The following is a 15580-nucleotide window of genomic DNA, read 5'->3' on the forward strand; positions in this document are numbered from 1 at the left end:
TCTAATATTGGGTAAACATGAGCAAACTCAAATTGTGACTTCTGCAAAATTACAGCTCTTAAATTTTTTGAAATTAGTGAATGGACTGAGGAACTATTTTCAAACTGAGGAAATGTTAAAGTCAGTGGAACGTATCCCCTGCTCTCAGATGTGCACTATATTCTGCTTTGCTTTAAAGTACGTTACTGAGACATTGTACAACTTTGGATGGGATTTGTAAATTACATAGTTTCAGTGTTAATTGTACCAGTTTTGAGTTCCTATAAAAAGAGTGTCCTTTTACTTAGGAAAATGAGAGTAATGGATTCTCATGCCCGTAACAACTTCTCCATTGTTTTGAGAAAAAAAATTGTAAGCAGAGTGTATGCACCCAGGTTGGTATATAGATAGAGGAAAGAAAGAGCAGACAAGAAACAATAACCATCAAGCCAACCAGCGGGAAACGTGGCTGGGGGCATAGTAGAGTTTTTAACTGTAATTTCCAAACTATTGTATAAAAAAAAAATCTAAATCACTATTTCTCAGGCATTTTTTTTTTTTACTTTTGTTTTATTTTCTAATGTTCCCTGAAACATATGGAAATAAGTTTCTAAAACAGGTATTGCAACTAAATGGAGAAGCAGTCGTGAAGTATGATGGTTAAGCTTTGGGGCTCTTGAGTGAAAACTGGCTTAGGTCAAAATGCCATACCATGTGTAAAGCTGGCAGATGGTCTAACTCTCTCTGTCTGTTTCTTACAGAAGATGGAAATGAAGCAAAGGCTCACTCTGTGCCTGGATGAGGTTAAGTCACTCAGCACGTTCAAAGCAGCTAGTGTGTGCCTCGGAAATAACTAAACTAAGGTACAGCCAAAACCTTTTCAAGGACTGAGAGAGATTCTCTCTGAATAAGTGCTGATTTGTGTAACATTTTCTTTACTGGAATACCTTTGGAGTTACCAGTGATTGAGAATTCTAAAAAACCCTCTATATCCATGCAAATCCCCAAGCCTTGAAAGCGGGAGATGTTTGGCAAGGCAGGCTAAGGAATCGCCCTGTGTGGATTTTAAAATAAATGTGCTCCTTGCTAACAGAACTTAAACCCCACTGCCTTCACTGCCCAGAAACACCAGGCAGCGAGGCAGATGAAACTGGGGGAGGGGCAGATATTCCTTCCTGAGAGTCAGAAGAATAGAACAAAGCCTGGGTACTGTGGGCAGTGGTTGTCAGTGTTTCTATGAGCTATTTAGAAACTTACTTTAGGAAGTAAGTTTTATCAGGTCAGCCAGTGAAGCAGAAAAAGCTCAACTTGCCTGTGATGTTTCTGGAATACAAAAAAATGTATCTGTACCCAAGCATGTGAGAAGTATAGGAAGGACATGTTCAAAAAAAAAAAAAATCCAAAAAAACTTGCATGAGAGGAAAGAAATTAAAATCTCATACTCCTGACTCTTACTCCAAAATAAAGTCCTGCCCGTGTGATCTTTAAAGGATACTGTGCATCAGGACCACGAGTTTCAGAACCAGGAATGGTCTGTGCCTCTTGCTTTTGTCTTTGATAACCAGCTGTGTGATTTTAGATAAGCTGCCTTGGATACAAGTACAAATGGGATGATGCTGTTTGCCTCAGGGTGTTCTGTGAACATCAAATGAGGCAGCATTAAAATGATCATCACGTGTTCAGCACCTATTCATTATTTTTGTTTTAATAAGAAATTTCCATTCATCTTTGATTGGTAGTATTTTGGTATTTTTTGGTTTTCTGCTTGGCATAATTGTAAATATACATGCAATTGTTAGAAATAATAGAGAAATTGCCCATTTAAAGCACTGCTCAGTAGTTAGTTTAGAGTACCCTGCCTTCAGCTTCTGAAGGCATTAATTTATTCTTTTTGTACATTGATGTTTTAGAGAATGTTAAAGTGTTGGAGAATGAACTAAATAGCAAGCACATAGGAGTCCCTAGGTTGATTCTAGCTTTAAAAATCAAAGCAATGACAAAGGATTTTACATAGTTGAAATCACACACATAGCATGCAGGCTTTGAGGACTGGCTTTTAAGTTTTTCTTTTCTTTTTGTTGGACACAATTCTTTGAAGGTTAATCCTGGTTTTGTTGTATAGTTCAATAGTTTCTTATATTTCATTGTTAAATAGCATTTTATAATATGACTATACCACAGTTATGCCCCGTCAGTGAAGACCCCAAACGACCATGAGGGGACTGACTCACCGAAATGCAAAAGCAAGGTTTATTGTGTGCCTAATAAAGCCAGCAGGGACCTTGTCAAAGCAACTGGCAAAGCAGCAGCAAGAGGAGGTACCCACCCTTAGAGAGGGCATTATTATAGGCAAAACCCAGAAAAGCTACATTAGCAGGGTGTGTGCTGGCAGGTGATCCTTTCTACAGCAGTAGGAACGTTAGGAATTTTCTTTGGATGGTCTGTCCCTGGGTTGTGCCTGGGTAGTCTCAGTTTGTGGACTTTATAGGAACCAGGTATTGCCTCAGGGTAAACTACTGAGACTCAGGCCTCTATTGCTCTTGTCAAGGCTTTGTCCTACAACCTATTGTTTCTCCCTGTGCTGTGGTGTTTTTGTTTTGTTGTTGCCAAATGCACATGCCATTCTGTAGAGATGAGCTGCGGGCAGGCCTGCTTTTCATCCCGCCCCACTCTCGGCTGCCTGACTAGCTCAGCCCCAGAAATAACAACACACAAATTGTATTCTTTTAAACACTGTCTGGCCCATTAGTTTCAGCCTCTTACTCACATCTTGACTAACCCATATCTAATAATCTATGTAACATCACGAGCGGTGTCTTACAGGGAAATATTCAGCATGTCTGACCTGGCTGCTGGCTTCATCACATCTGTCTCCCTGAGGAGAGGCACTGCGGTCTGTCCCAGAGAGAAGAGGCGGGGCAATTGTCTGAGCCATCTACCTCACTTCCTTTTTCCTGTTCTGTCTACTCCACCTATCTAAATCTTGACCTATCAAAAAGCCAAGGCAGTTTGTTTATTAGCCAATGAGAATCCTCCATCATTTCCCCTTTTTCTGTTTAAACAAAAAAGAAAGGCTTTAACTTTAACATAGTAAAATTACATATAACAACAGTTATCAAGTAAGAATTACAGTTACAGTATTTATATCTACTTTATCTTTTATCATAACTAAGGAAAACTATAACTATCTATCTATTCTTCAACTCCATCAAAGACTCCAGAAGGACACAATATTACCTAGGTGAACAAGAAGTAAGCTACTTCCAAAACTCTAGAAATCACAGAGACATCTTGCTACCTGGACAGTCACCCAAAGTTCTTTTGTACCATTGGGGCATCCATCTTCGGCCTACAGGCCCATAGTATCCAGCAGAGTTTTCCATGAAGCAGGAAATTTCAAAGGCAGTTCAGTCAGTATCTGCCATGTCCTGCAGAATGTCTCGCAGACTCTTTCATGAATCAGGAACCCCGAAAGACCATCTCCCCTTTAGGCAAGTTTAGCAGTCCTCTCTCTGCGGGTTCTTTGTGTCCAGTCTATGCATCAGTCCAGGCAAGAGCAGTTTCTTGCCCAAATGGCTATCAAACTCCATAAGTAGCCTCTTTTCAATGCCCATCTTCCTCTTGAAGTAGCTTGTGCTGCCAGGAGCAGATGTGTCTCATTGTCATTAAAAGTCCTAAGTTATTAAGACATTTAACATGCCATATTCTGTAGTCTTTGGAAGATATGAAGTATGCCTATCTAACTGAAATATATCTCTATATATCTAGAAAATCTAACATGATTACAAGCTTGACTATTATTTATGACTATCCATTAACAACCTATCTTTCCTAACTATACATTACATTTTTAAAATGAACTACACAATCACAATACCTTAATCAGTGTCAGAAATACATATACATATAACAAAATTGACCTTAAATTTATATAGAGTAAAATTTATACCAATGTAAATTATTCATATCTATATCATTTCCCCCTTTAAATGTAAAAGAACATTGATAAACAATATTTGGGAATATGGATGTAGTTATTTCTCTCCAAACTTCTTCCTGCTGAATGGGGATGCTGTTATTCAGATCATTCATGGTGTAACCTGTGTGCCAGGTTCATCTCAGTCATCAGTTGGGTGAAGTAATTTTCTGAAGGTGTTCACAGCAACCTTTCAGGAGGGCATGGTCTATCATACCATACTGGGATAGAAGCAATCCACAGTATCTCATCCTCTGTGAAAACAAAAGAAGGATCTCTTTTCCAAAGTATCATATCTTTAGATCCAAATTCTGAAGTCAAGGTATTTTCAAAATATCTATCTTGTATTAGTTCAGCAGCATGTGTAAACAAATGCAGCTGTTGCTCCTTCCTCAGCATTCAAACAGTTCAAAGAGAGCATAATAGCATATAGCATCAAGGTTCTCTGTGTATTTTCCATCTTTGTGCAGCTTTGTTTTAACCTCTATTTCATTTATTTTTACTTCTATTTTTTGAGACAGGTTCTCTGTATATCTTTGCCCTGGAATAACTCTTTAGACCAGGCTGTCCTTGAACTCACAGAGATCTACTGTCTCTGCTTCCCAAGTGCTGGGATTAAAGGTGTGTGCTACAACACCTTGAACTCACAGAGATCTGTCTGTCTCTACCTCCCAGGCATTGCAATTAAAGGTGTGTGCTACCACACCTTGAAGTCACAGAGGTCAATCTACTTCTGCCTTCCAAGTGTTGGGATTAAAGGTGTGTACCACCACACCCTAAGTACTTCCTTTTTTCTTTTTTACTTTTAAGAACTTTAACCTTTAGTTTGCATATATTTTCAACACATTGTCAACCATTTTAACGTTTTATTTGACTTTGAATCTTTCTTTTACTGTATATCTCTCTTTTTTAAGTTAGAGTCACTTAAAAAATAGGGAAATCAGTTGAGAAAACACTGCTATCAGCTTTGCAAGTCTGTGGAGCCATTTTCTTGACTAATGGTTGATGTGGGAGGGCCCTGCCCCATGGATAGGTGGTCTTGAATTGTATAAGAAATCTGGCTGAGCCAGACATACAGAACAAGTCAGTAAGCAGTTTTATTCCATGACCTTCGCTTTAGTTTCTGTCTCTAGGTTCTCACCTTGACTTCCTGCCCTGCTTCACACCATGATGGACATTATGAAACAAACCCTTTCCTCCCCTAGTTGTTCTAGTTAGTGTGTTTATGAAAGCAATAGAAAGAAAATTAGAATAGTTCAAATTTTTTTACTATTTTTTGTATAAATACTTATACAGGTACACATGTGTGCGCATGCAAATGTCATAGTGTTAGAGTGGCAGAGATCAGAGAATGACTAGTGGGAATGATTTCTCTCCTTTCATCACGTGCATCCCCAAGGATTGAGCTCAATTAATGTCAGGCATGGTTGTAAGAACCTTTGTCTCCTGAACCATCTCAACAACCCTTATCCACTGATTCATGTGTGAACCAAGTTTTTATTTTTGTGGGATAAATGCTTAGAAGTAGAATTCCTGGGTAACACGGTAGTTACTGGTCAGCCCATTACAGAGACCATAGTGGCTTTGAATTCTCAGTCTTCCTCCAGGTACTCGGATACCTGACTGACTTAGATATCTTTGTCAGAGATCACTTCTAACCCTTCCTCCTATTCTGTAGCATTAAAAACATCTCAGTTATCATCAAGTCCAATCCATTAAATCTTCCTCTCAGTCGTGCTAAAAATCTAAGACATCTTTCCTTAGCTGTGATTCCCTGAAACTTTCTACTGAGATTATTGTTATGGTTTTGGTCCCTGTCCCTTTAAGAGACAAGCCACGCCCACTCCCTCCCCCATCCGCTGAGGCAGGCTGATCTTCAGCTTCCAGCCTGAGCTCACTCTCTTTTCCATCTTCCTCTCAGAGAGGCAGCTTCGCTTCTCCCTCCCTCCCTCCCTCCCTCTCTCCCCTCTCCTTCCCTCTCCCTCTCCCTCTCTCTCTCTCTCTCTCTCTCTCTCTCTCTCTCTCTCTCCCTCTCTCCTTTAATAAAGCTTTATGCCTATTTCCTGTGTCTGTGCTGTTAAGCTGCCACCACCACCGCCATTAATCTGCCGCCACTCTGGTCACACGTGTTCTCCGCGCAGCTACCCAGCTACTAAGTTTTTTTTTTTTTTTTTTTTGGTTTTTCGAGACAGGGTTTCTCTGTGGCTTTGGAGCCTGTCCTGGAACTAGCTCTTGTAGACCAGGCTGGTCTCGAACTCACAGAGATCCGCCTGCCTCGGCCTCCCGAGTGCTGGGATTAAAGGCGTGCGCCACCGCCGCCCGGCCCAGCTACTAAGTTTTTAAGAACAAAATTGGTTGTTCTTAAAAAGATAGTATCTGGACAGCTGCGCATAGCTGCCAGCCCAGTGGGCTGGTGTAGCTGTGCAGAGACTCATGGAACACGTGTGACCAGGGCAGCGGGTGAACAGGCGGTGCGGTGGTGGGTTAACGGCACAGACCCAGAAAATAGACATAACGCTTTATTAAAGGAAAGAGGGAGGGAGAGAGAGAGAGAGAGAGAGAGAGAGAGAGAGAGAGAGAGAGAGAGAGAGAGAGAGAGAGAGAGAGAAACTGAAGGGGAAGCGGAGAAGTGGGGAGAGAGGCAGAAGCGAAGCTGCCTCTCCGAGAGGAAGATTGAAAAGAGAGCAAGCTCTAGCAGGAATCTGAAGATCAGCCTGCCTCAGCGGATAGGGAGGGAATGGGCGTGGCTTGTCTCTTAAAGGGACAGGGACCAAAACCATAACAATTATTCTATTAGTTTGAATAAAGTACTTTCTATCATATCCGTTTCCCACTATCTATATTGTAATTGTCTTAAACATCTCCTCTGGACATGCCTACGGCCATATTTTAGGCAATAGTATGCTTTTTTTTTTGCTTCAACTGTCAAACATATGCAGAAAATGTGTGAGGGGAAAGAAAGCCTCTTGACTGATATTTTTGCTTACCTGGCTTCATCCTTATCACTCAAGGTTCTTTGATATCATTTTATTTTTGTCTACAGAACTTTTAGCTTTTGTTTTAGGTAGGTCTGTAAGCAACAATGTCTTTTTTCCTGTATCTGGCAATGTCAAGTTTTCCTGCCTCCCATAAAGAACCTTGACAGAGCTCTGGGCTGAACTTTTGGGCACTTGGAAAGTATTTAGCAAACTATTCTGACCTTGTGATCTCCAAGTAAAAAGCTACTTGAATTAGTTCTCCCTTCAGTAAAGCATTATTTCCCTCTGGCTGGTTCCAGTATCTTCAGTATTCAAAAGTTTAAGTGTAGGTAGATTTCTTTGAATTTATCTTTTTGAATACTCAACTTCGTGATTCTGATGGTTAAATTCTCTTTCCCAGTTTGAGAAGCTGTCACCCATTGCTCTTGATTGCTTTTACAGTTCCTCTGAAAGACCCCCAGTGAGGGGAGACTCTCACTCAAGTCTCGGGATAACATGCCCCTTCCCCAGTAACTCACGAGAGACCATCCTTGCTGCAATCACACAAGGTTTAATGATGAGATGAGATGGGAATCAGTGCACTGGGGCCGAGACTAATAACCCACACAGGGGAAGAGTTTGACCCCGAGTGGCCGGGAGAAGGAGTTTTTAAGGGAAGAACCACAGCCCAGTGACCCAAAAGGGGCAGGGAGGGTGTAGAAAATTCTGAAAATACCAGTGATGACCACAAGGGGGCAACTCCCTGCCTCCCAAGATCACTCTCAGGGTCATAATCCGCTAGTTCCTAAAACACAGTATTCCAAAATACCAATGATAATGACGGGGGAAATTCCCTGTTTCTCAAGATTATTCTCAAGATTACAATCTAACTTTATCTTCAGCTAGTTCCTGAAACACAGTCACTGAACTGGCTAATCCTAGATCTCTGATTCTTCTTTTCCTGCTTAGATTTTTGGCTATTTTCTTCCTGCTGGGTGGGGGGAACACCTGGATTTATCCAGGGCTTTCTTTGGTTAAGGTCACATAGGTCTCTGAGGTGCTTTTTGTCGGTTGATCTGGTTAACTTTCTCCCATTGTCCATTTAGGTGATTCTGTTTCTCTTTAAGTCCGCTGCTCCTTTCCTCTGTCCTCTGAAAGAGGTAGGAAGAGATGCAACTTGTAAGTACATGGTGGGAGAAGAAGTCCAGGCTCCCCACATGTGTTGCCATTTTAATGCAATATATGCTTTAAGAAAAACATTCTAGCATCTCCCTTTGGGAAGCTAGTTGACATCTATAATGATTCTTGAGGTAGCTCTCCCTTGTCAAACTCATGATGGGCCTGACTATCGGCATGATTATAGTTGAATATGCTTCTCATGATGAATTCACATCCAGTAAGCTCATGGGAGGCCAGTGACCAACCTTAAAATGCCAATTTTCATAAATAATTTCATAAGAAAGCTAACCATTAGGTTGACTTAATTGATTTTTTTTGGTTATCAAATGGAAATAGAACACCTTACAAAAAAAGAGGGCACTTAGTGAGCCTAATTGGAAAAAGAAGTTAGCTGGAGATTTGAATGCCTGGTGTCAGAGAGCCCTGGAAAGTGCTAAGTGCCTATCTACTATAAGCTACAGTTCTGCCTTGCTGGTCATTACCCTCAGACAAGACATCCTTTATTGTAACTTTGGAAATATATTATTCTTAAAAACTGTAAGTATGTGCCTTTCTCTTGTTTGGATCACTGTTACTAACAATCTTTTAAAGTTGATTATGTTTTGACCTGAGTTAACATATCTGCTGTGGTTTAGTTCAGTCTTGGTTAGGGCTTATTCTTTCTCTATAGAAGCCATTAAAAAATAGCTTAAAATTCAGTATATGGCTCTCCCATATTCAAGAAGAGAATCTTGTTATTCTCCCTATGAACCACCCGCTAAAATAAGAAACATTACTTAACATCACAGGTCAAGCGAGTGTTGGTCCTTTCCCCAGGAAAGTTTCTTTGTGCTGGGAGAGTCATAACTGACAAGAGTACAGCTTTTCTACAGCGTCAGGGTTAAGAAATTTAAAAAAAAAAGAGGTATTAGATGGTGGGAGAAATGAAGTTCGTTGACACAGCAGATATGGGATTCACCTTTATTATAAGAGAAATGGGAAGCCACTGAAATATTTTAAATGACATGTGTTTGCTGTTGCCATGGCAGTATACCTGATAGTGTGTATTTTATAAATAAAAGGCACTTAGTTCACAGTTTCAGGGGCTGAAGAATCCCAAGATCAGGCCCCATCTGATTGGTTTCCCACTGGTGTGCCCCTTGCTGCATCAAACATGACAGAGAAACAGAGGGAGAATCAACCACATTCAGAGTGGGCAAGTATTGGATGACCTCTTTCAAGTACTCTATCTGTGAGATCAGCATTAGTTCCTTGCACTGGTTCTGTCTCTTAAGAGTCCCACTACCTCAGCCTATCACACTGGAGCCAAGCTTCTGGCCTCTGCACTATCATAACCCTTACACAGGCAAAGGACAGGTTAGTAAAGTAAGAATGTGATTGCATACAGCCACACATATTACCTGCCATTGCACATTTATATCCATCCAAACCATAGCAAGTGATTAAAATGTGTGTTTTCAAAACAGCTTGCTGGAAATTACAGAAAACATTACAAATGAGGCACACGTGGATTCTATGAAAACATCTGTTTATGAGGCTCTGGGAATAACCTCACTGGTATGGCCTAGGCCATCAGGCATGGCTTAGCCAAATAATGCACTAAACGTAATGTAGTTATTCTGATGGATCAGACAAGGGCACATGGGAGGAACTTCTGAATGGAGCACAGCATCTTCCTCTCAGGGACATCATAGTTACAAGAGCTTGTCTTTTCTACATTAGTTTTAAAAGATAACTGCACACATCCTAGAATTAGCTTAGAAGCTCCTCTTGTGTATTTCTGTAGTTTCATGTAAGTTTGGGGATAGCTGTTATATAGCAACAGACAACTGAAACACCTGCTCTTAGCTAAGAACAGGGATGGGTTGGGAAGAGGTTGGTGAAACCAGATAGGCACTCTGTGTAGTCAGCTTGCTGAGGGGAAGCTGGATTTTTATAAAAGGGTTTTAGAAAGTACAAATTTTGGACCAATTGGGCTAATGTTGTCATTAGAGTAGTTTTATTAATCATTCTTTCTCCCTTGCTATTTCACTTAATTTCTTTAGATACATCTTTTCCTGGTGGTAAGTACTGGGCTATCAGACCCCCTTCCTATGATTAGGAAAACTGAGAGACAAATCTTCAGTTGTTTTTAAAACCTTTACTTCCCTTACCTCCTGGGTGTGAGCTTTTGTCAAGTCTGGTTTTATTAGTCTAGTATTTCCTTAAAACTGTCTGCAGACTAAATACTTCAGTTTAGTGTGTGAGCACATGTCTACCTGTGTTACTTTAGATAAGCATATTCAAGCACTTTTTTATTGGGCTGCCATCCTCACACTTTCTCTCTGCCTCTGTTCTCATTTTCATTTTAATCCTCTTTAAATATATATATATATGTATGTATATATACATATTTATACTTATATACACACACACTAATTTTTTATGTACTTTACAGATTAAAGAAGGCAAAATGTGTTCAACCTGCCATCTTGATCCTTATGTCTTTAGTATAGCATCTTTTTTGTATTTCCTAACATATAACACTTGATAGTTAATATAGGCTATAGCCACTGTCTGATCTTTCTCAAGTGATCTCTTGGGCTATTGGCTTTCATTCACTCTAGTCCTACCAATGGGCTCACATCCTTCTCATGTTGTCATTCCACTCTCCAAGTTTTCTTCAACCTCTAAGTAATCAGATGTTTTATGGAATCCCAGTTCCCAGAAGAACTGATCCCTTCCTCTGCAGTTCACATAGTGGAACTCAACTAGGAAGGATCTGTTGGAACTGACTAATCTAGTCCTGGTCTTCCTTGTATTCAAGTGGCCTGGAGGGAATCATCACTGTTACTAAGGATAGGAAGAGGACGCACGATGAAAAGGTGAAATCTCTCCTGCCCCTGCCCAAAGTGTCCTTCCAAGATCACTATATCATAATAAATCTTTGACCTCAGAGAAGGAGCGCACTTGTTGCTCTTTCAGAGGACCAAGGTTTGATTCCTAGCCCCTATTTGACAGCTCCCAGTCATCTATAACTTGAATGTCAGGGGACCCAACACCCTTTTCTACCCTCCCTGGGGTCACTGAATGCAAGTGTTCTCAACCACTAAGCCATCTCCCCAACTCTAGGAAGAGAGCTCTTTTATTCTAAAAATCAGAATTTCTTTTTCTGAAGTCAAAGATTTGTTATGATATAGTGATCTTGGGAAGAAAGTCAAAGGCTTTTTATATTTGTTGTAAAATGGCATGAGAGACCTTGGCGGGGTGGAGACAAGGGGACCCAAGGTAAGTGAGAGACAGACATGCCATGCAGAAAACAGTCACATGGAGGGTTTTTTTATTATGGGGGAAGGGAGAGGGGGGAGAGAAGGAGTGTGGAAAGAGAGGGGAGAGAGAGAGAGAGAGAGAGAGAGAGAGAGAGAGAGAGAGAGAGAGAGAGAGAGAGAGAGAGAGAGAGAGAGACTGGTGGGGCCTGGGAAGAGGAAGGAGAGAAAGCAGGTAGGGTTCTATCTTTTAAAAGGATGGAACAGTGCATATGCAGAGACCACACAGCAGCCCAGGGTACTGCTTGCATACTGGGCATGCCTGTAGGTGTGATGTACTTTGCCAAGTCTCCAAGAGGCTGGTCAGGTGTATCTGAATGCTAAAAATAGTGATCTTGGAAGGAATTATTCCTGTAATTAGTCTTCTTCATTGTTTTCTATTCAGATAATTTGGAAAATGGCAACGACATTGGAAAGCTTACTTATTGTTAGGATTTCTATATTAATTAGTATATGTAGTATAACTTACATATATTAACTTGAGCTTTGCAACAGTCCTGTGAAATAAGTAGTATTGCCCTGTCCATTTTATACTCAAACCAGAGTGAAGAGAAAATCAATTATATAAGATATTTTGGTTCTAGAGTGGGCCCCACACCAGACTCTGGCTTCAAAATCAACACACTTTTTTTTTGAGGGGTGCAATGAACTGTATTGATGGTATTCAAGAGAGTAGGGCTCCCTAAGCCCTCCTGCTATTTATTCTGGGGGTCTGGGATGGAAACTGTGAGGGAGATGCTCAGTGTCAAGGGTTGAGTTAGGACAGGGACTGCTCAGCAGCCGAGGGCCTCTCTCCTGCTGTGTCCTTGCTGGGATGGGTGGTCCAGGGCGGGCTTCTTACTCGTTGGAGGCCATGTAGGCCATGAGGTCCACCACTCTTCGCTGTAGCCAAATTCATTGTCGTACCAGGAAATGAGCTTCACAAAGTTGTCATTGAGAGCAATGCCAGTCCCAGCTTCCAAGGTGGAAGAGTGGGAGTCACTGTTAAAGTCACAGGAGACAACCTGGTCCTCAGTGTATCCCAGGATGCCCTTTAGTGGGCCCTCAGATGCCTGATTCACCACCTTCTTGATGTCATCATACTTGGCAGCTTTCTCCAGGCAGCATGTCAGATCCACAACGGACACACTGGGGGTAGGAACACGGAAGGCCATGCCCATGAGCTTCCTGTTCAGCTCTGGGATGACTTTGCCCACAGCCTTGGCAGCCTCAGTGGATGCAGGGATGGTGTTCTGGGCAGCGCCATGGCTGTCTTGCCACAGCTTCCCAGAGGGGCCATCCACAGTGTTCTGGGTGGCAGTGATGGCATGGACTGTGGTCATGAGTCCTTCCATGATGCCAAAGTTATCATGGATAACCTTGGCCAAGGGGGCCAAGCATTTGGTGGTGCAGGAAGCATTGCTGACAATCTTGAGGGAATTGTCATACTTGTCATGGTTCACACCCATCACAAACATGGGGCGCATCCGCAGAGGGGGCAGAGATGATGACCCTTTTGGCCCCACCCTTCAAGTGGGCCCCAGCCTTCTCCATGGTGATGAAGACACCGGTCGACTCCACAACATACTCGGCGCCGGCATCACCCCATTTGATGTTGGCGAGATCTTGCTCTTGGAAATTGGTGATGGCCTTCTCATTGATGACAAGCTTCCCATTCTCAGCCTTGACTGTGCCTTTGAACTTGCCGTGGGTGGAGTCATACTGGAACATGTAGACCATGTAGTTGAGGTTGATGAAAGGGTCATTAATGGCAACAACGTCTACTTTGCCAGAAGTGAAGGCAGCCCTGGTAACCAGGCATCCAATACAGCCAAATCCGTTCACTCTGACCTTCACCATCGTGTCTCTGGAACAAGGCTGGCACTGCACGAAAAGAAGCAGCTGTCTCTAGAACAGGGAGGAGCAGAGAGCCCAAAATCAACACTCTTAACCTGCAAGGTCAGGCCTTGTTATTGACGATTCTTTTTTCAGAAACCATGGCCTTGTCCTTGAACTTAAATGTAGCTACCAATAACCTTAAAAATTCTGTCCACCGTAGATTCTCTAATATTGCACTCAGCTCAGCAGCTGCTTCTATGCTGCTTTTCTGGTGTCCAGATAACTGGTCAGACGTTTTTCAGGGTTTGTAAGTAAGGGTGTTCCTGGGTGAAATTAACATTTGAATTGGTAGGCAGAGTAAAATAAGTTCTCTTTTTGTGAATGGGTCTCTGCCCCTTGATTTAAATACCTGAATACAACAAAATAGCTGTGGTCAAGCAGGATCTTCTGCTTCTAGACTTGAGCTAGGATACCAGCCTTTTCTGCCTTCTGATTCCAGTTAAATCATAGTTTTTGGATCTCACCAACTGCTGGCTTTCAAGCTCAAGTGTATACCATTGACTCTCCTGGGTCTGCAATTTCTACTGCAGACATTATAACTGGCCAGCCTTATAATGAGGTGATCCAGTAAGTCTCCTTGTTCCTATTTGTGTTTGTCTGTGCTTTAATGTTTGCGTATGAATCTGTTCATAGATGTATATACATTTCCATATCCTATATGTATGTATGTACAAATGTATGTACATATGTTCTATTAGTTGCTTCTCTCCAGAAATCTGACTAATACAGAACTTGTTTTTTTCCAATAAGAGAAACTTGTTATAATATAATATGAAATGTATATAATATATAATATATAAAATAGTATAATATAAAAATTTAGAAAAATTTAAAAAGTGTATTAGATTTGGAAATAGCAAGAGATAAGAAGTTCTTATAATAAAATAGGTAATGGAAAGACAAGAAAGTAGCATGATGATAGTTCTGTCACATGAGATTTTTAAATAGAAAGTTGACCTTAAAAGTATTGGAAAGTTGTTGTTCAGAAGATATTAAATATACTACTACAGGAAAAAAAGAAGAAAAAAGAAAGATGTGAAGATGCCAGGGAAACTGAAGAGGGAGCTGTCTGATCATCTCAGATATTAAAGACAAATTTAAAGATGAAAAAAACATGAAACTAGACTGCCCTTGAAGAGGGACTTATGTGACTGAAATGGAAATAAAAGACAAACGTGTAAGAATTTTGTCCATAAACATTGCATCCAAGTATTTGCTAAAATTGCAACAGCAAAATAATGTGTACAGAAAGGGGGTAGGATACTTTCTTTTTAATGATAGGCTTAACAGGGCCAGAGCAGAGCCTGCTTGAGCCCCAAGCTCTAGTGTTTTCTAGAATACAGAGTAGACCTTTGTCTCCTGATCCAGCACGATCTTCTTTTTCCTGATAAAATGAACTGTGCCATGTTACAAAGACCCTGGGAAGAGAACAAAAGTATAATGTGGGGGTAGCCTTCATAGAGTCACAGTCAGAGACTTACATTCCACCATTTTTAGAGCTTGTAACTCCTAGAAGTTACAAACATGTTCATATTTAAAGTTCAGTCACTCAGCACTTGTTTAACTACATGGCCTGTTTTTAATAGCATTTAGACAATTGGCATGCATAGGTGACAGATACAAAATAATCTCTTTGGAAACTTGAAGAATCCCAGTGACTGGTCTAGGAATTGAGGATAGGTTCAGATTTAGACAAGAAGTTTCCAAATTGGGAGTTACAGCCCATATCAACTATCTGATGGACACTAAACATGAGATTCAGACTTTGGGATCATGGATTTTTCTTTTTATTTATTCTGCTTTTACAGGCCAGTTTGTATTATCAGCTTTATTGATATGAACTATAGAGATTTTTGGGAAGAGGGAACTTCGGTTAAGGAATTAGCACAATCATATTAGCCTGTGCTCATGTCTATGAGCAATTATGATTGATGATTGCTATGGGAGGACCCATCCTATTGTGGGTGGCACCACTCCTAGGCAGAAGGGCCTAGGCTGTGTGAGAAAGCTAGCTGAGGCTGAGCCACAGAGAGCAAGTCAGTAAGTGTCCTACCTCTGCGGGACCTACTTCAGTCCTGCTAGAGTTCCTGCCTTGACTTTCCTTGTGATAGACAGTTGCCTGGGGTGTCGGCTAAAATAAAGCCTTTCCTCTCCAAGCTGCTTTTGCTCAGGATGTTTTATCACAGCAACAGAAAGGAAACTAGAACATTGCTCTAGATCAGTGGTTCTCAAACTTCCTAACGCTGTGACAGTTTAATACAAGAGGGCTGAAAGGCTACCCAAAGGTAAGGAGGGAATCCAGGCAA

At 41.2% G+C, this 15580-nt stretch overlaps 1 pseudogene; it reads right to left on the reverse strand.

Moving 5' to 3' along the window:
• Positions 1 to 12233: 12233 nt before the first annotated feature.
• LOC119822953 lies at positions 12234 to 13235 on the reverse strand (annotated as a pseudogene).
• Positions 13236 to 15580: the final 2345 nt, after the last annotated feature.

Source organism: Arvicola amphibius, chromosome 1 (genome assembly GCF_903992535.2).
Source record: "Arvicola amphibius chromosome 1, mArvAmp1.2, whole genome shotgun sequence".
Classification (NCBI taxonomy): domain Eukaryota; kingdom Metazoa; phylum Chordata; class Mammalia; order Rodentia; family Cricetidae; genus Arvicola; species Arvicola amphibius.